The following is a 4,878-nucleotide window of genomic DNA, read 5'->3' on the forward strand; positions in this document are numbered from 1 at the left end:
AGCCATGGACTCATCCATTGAAGACCAGCAAGGTCAATCAACCGGATCCATGCCCGGTTTCACAAAACATCTCTTACTCCTTGTTCTAATATCTTCCTCGACGCACGTGTGGGTATCCTAGGCGAGACCCAGAGCCCGAGCACCGTATGGTCAGCACCCTCTAGGATCCTTCGCAGGTGACCTAGCGCTTCACTCATAGGCCGCTTCCTTGGTCCCTCATCCATCGTACCAGAAGCTCACCATTTTTAATCGAACCGAGGCTGGTTAAGACCTTGGTCGACCTTGCTACGCGAGACGTCCTCCATTGACTCTCCATCAGCAGTTGCAACTTTAACAGTTAGGTCTCCACGACCTTAATCACAAGACGGTCAAAATGCTTCCCTAGCATTCTTGACATAAAACAGCCATTTACAAACAGCATTTACAATAGTTTACAAATACAGTTTCTATATTAACTCTCATTTTTCCACATTATCCCTCATTAATCCACATTACTTATTCCACATTCCATTTATATATGTACTCATCCAATCACATCATTTTCCATCTCTTCACTTCAGATTCCTTCACATCACATATCATATATTCACATCCATATCCACATCCATACATCCACATCCACATCCACATTCACATCCATACATCCACATCTACATGCTTACTTCCTCATTTATACATCCATATCCCGTATCCACATTCATATATACACATCCATATCCACATTCATACATCCACACCCACATGCATACATCCACTATCACGTCCTCATTCATACATCCACATCCACATACATACATACATCCACATCCACATTCCCATTCACATCTATACATCCACATCTACATCCACATACATACATCCATCCACATCCACATACATACATCCATCCACATCCACATTCCACATTCACATCTATACATTCACATCTACATCCACATCCACATTCCCATTCACATCTATACATCCACATCTACATCCACATACATACATACATCCACATCCACATTCCACATTCACATCTATACATCCACATCTACATTCACATTCACATACATCCACATCCACATCCACATTCCCATTCACATCCACATTCCCATTCCCATTCACATCCACATTCACATACATCCACATCCACATTCCCATTCACATCTATACATCCACATTCACATCTATGCATATACATCCTCATGCATACATCCACATTCACATTCACATCTATACATCCACATCTACATCCACATTCACATCTATGCATATACATCTACATCCACATTCACATCTATGCATATACATCTTCATGCATACATCTACATCCACATTCACATCTATGCATATACATCTTCACGCATACATCCACTTTCACATTCATACATCCACATCTACATTCATCTATTTCTACATTTCCATTCATATGGCCTCATACGCCTTCACATCTATTCTTTTACATCACATCCATTCTCACCCTATCACAACCCATATACATCTTATCTCATCTCATACACTTCTTATCTCATCCCATACACATCTTAACTCATCTTATCACATCCTAACTCATCCCATAGGTCTCTTATCACATCTTAACTCATCTTATCACATCCTAACTCAGCCCATAGGTCTCTTATCATATCTTAACTCATCTTATCACATCCTAACTCATCTTATCACATCATAACTCTTCTCATATACGTCTTATCACATCCTATCCCTTCCCATATCTATTTATAGAATATAAGAGAATTCTTATATTTGATATAAAATTTCTTTACGCATCTAATTATGCATAAACTCCATTTAAGGATACTAACACTTTCGAAATAAAAATCAATCTTTTATGCATCTTCCTATGCATAAATTCATTTTAAATGAGAATATTAAAATTCAATCTTTTATGCATCTTCCTATGCATAAATTCATTTTAGATGAGAATGACACTTTTGAATTAAAATCAATCTTTTATGCATCTTCTTATGCATAAATTCAATTTAGATGAGAAAGACACTTTTGAATTAAAATCAATCTTTTATGCATCTTCTTACGCATAAATTCAATTTAGTAGGAATTACACTTTTAGAATAAAAGAATTTCTCTTATGCATCTAATTTATGCATAAAATCTAATTTATGCATCTAATTTATGCATAAAATCTATTTATGATGAAAATCACACTTTTAGTATAAAAATATCTTTTATGCATAACCCTATGCATCAAAACCAATTATGACAAAAGTAACATTTTTAGAATATAATAATCATCTTTTATGCATACCTCTATGCAATAATTTTAAATGTGATAAAAGCAACACTTTTACTATAAAAAAAATATCCTTTATGCATACTTCTATGCATGAAAATTAAAAATGATAAAAGTAACACTTTTGATATAAAAAAAATTATCCTTTATGCATACTTCTATACATGAAAATTAAAAATGATAAAAGTAACACTTTTGATATAAAAAAATTATCCTTTATGCATACTTCTATGCATGAAAATGAAAAATGATAAAAGTAACACTTTTAATATAAAAAAATTATCCTTTATGTATACTTCTATGCATGAAAATTAAAAATGATAAAAGTAACACTTTTAATATTAAAAAATTATCCTTCATGTATACTTCTATGCATGAAAATTAAAAATGATAAAAGTAACACTTTTAATATTAAAAAAATCCTTTATGCATACTTCTATGCATGAAAATGAAAATTGATAAAAGTAACACTTTTATGTTAAAATAATAATCTTTTATACATACCTCTATGCATGAAAATCAATTATGCATAATATCAATTTCTCTATAATTACAATGAATATCTTTCAATTAATCTAGGATGATAATTCTTAGAATATGGTAGGAAGTCCTCTTTTCATGCTTTGAATAAAATTATATTATGCATGATTTTTATAAAAATTTTGCCATAGCTCCGCTGCTATGACTGATAAATCTCAATTTGTCTAAGAGATAAAGCTTATCATTAAGGAAATAATTAGAATGGTCTCTAATTGGATCATCAATCCATAATGGATTGAATCATCAATATACATAAACTAAAAGCATAGAAAAAAAACCATTAATTTGGCCTCAAGCATAGCTTAATCTTGGATTAAGGAAAAGCTTTATGAAAAGATTCATTTGGATTGAGAATGGGTCATGAGTATGACCATTTCTTGAGTGAGAGAGAGAAATTACATAAAAACCATTAGAATTAAACATTAAGGAAATAATTAGAATGGTCTCTAATTGGATCATCAATCCATAATGGATTGAATCATCAATATACATAAACTAAAAGCATAGAAAAAAAACCATTAATTTGGCCTCAAGCATAGCTTAATCTTGGATTAAGGAAAAGCTTTATGAAAAGCTTCATTTGGATTGAGAATGGGTCATGAGTATGACCATTTCTTGAGTGAGAGAGAGAAATTACATAAAAACCATTAGAATTAAACATAAATGGAAATTTATGTAATTCTTAACCAATTAACTTCAATAGCATTCATCAAATTATGTAACTCTTCACTAACATTCATCAATTAACTTGAATAGCATTCAAAAACCATTCCAATTAAGCTTCTCAAGCTTGAGAGGGGTTGAGAAGAGAGAAACATTGAGAAATTATAGAAAATGATCAAAATTCACTAATTACCTTATAATTTGCTTGATTCTTTGTTCACGGTAGAGGTCCCCAACCAATCAATTGGTTAAGTATGTTGATGGAGCCACCAATGGGGATTGAAGAAAGAGGGAAGCTCCAAAAACTAGTGAATTATTAATAAATTCATAGTTCTTGGCTTAGGTGGAGTAGAGTAACGATGCATAAACACTATATATTTTTCAACAAGGGGGAGGCTTCTATTTATAGGAAAAATTGAGCTCCTAACCAAACAAACTGATTCTAGAATTTTCTAAATCAGTTTGGTCAATATTTGACCATTTTTAGGTCAGTTAAGCTAACTTTTTGGAACTAGACTTGAATGAGGAGAGAGGAGAGATGAAATATCTCAATTTTTATGAGTTTAAAACTCATTCAAGCATGTGAAATATGCACCTCCTTTAAAGAACTCCCCTTCCTTACATATGTCTCATAATGGAATCATTTTAATATTGCTCATAGTTTTTTACTAATAAACCTTGTACATTTTCAACTCTTCATCTTATGTGAAATATGCACCTCCTTTAAAGAACTCCCCTTCCTTACATATGTGTCATAATGGAATCATTTTAATATTGCTCATAGTTTTTTACTAATAAACCTTGTACATTTTCAACTCTTCATCTTATGTGAAATATGCACCTCCTTTAAAGAACTCCCCTTCCTTACATATGTATCATAATGGAATCATTTTAATATTGCTCATAGTTTTTTACTAATAAACCTTGTACATTTTCAACTCTTCATCTTATGTGAGCATTTACTCATTTTTGGATACCCAAAATATCTCATTTTTTTAATATTGCTCATAGTTTTTTACTAATAAACCTTGTACATTTTCAACTCTTCATCTTATGTGAGCATTTACTCATTTTTGGGTATCTTCTTTTACAAATTGGATTTATCTCCTCCCTACACATGGATTGATGCTATTGGCCCATAGGAACCTTAATTGGACCATAATCCAAAAATTTCTGAAAATCTAGACCCTTAGGCTAAGGTCCTTTATATCCATTTTCAATTAATTCCAATTGCACATTGGAAAGTTCTTTTTGAATTTCTGTTTCAGGAGAACTTATTTTAATAAGATGAGATAATTTTCTATCCAAAAATATTAAAAATTTGAATATTCTCTCTCTAGAATATTTTCTATCTCTAGGTTAAATCAGTTAGAAACAAGTCTTTTATATTTCTGAAGAGGGATTGATTACAGGGGAAGATGCTC

Source organism: Cibotium barometz, chromosome 11, assembly GCF_041138505.1.
Source record: "Cibotium barometz isolate CiBa-2024 chromosome 11, ASM4113850v1, whole genome shotgun sequence".
NCBI classification, from domain to species: domain Eukaryota; kingdom Viridiplantae; phylum Streptophyta; class Polypodiopsida; order Cyatheales; family Cibotiaceae; genus Cibotium; species Cibotium barometz.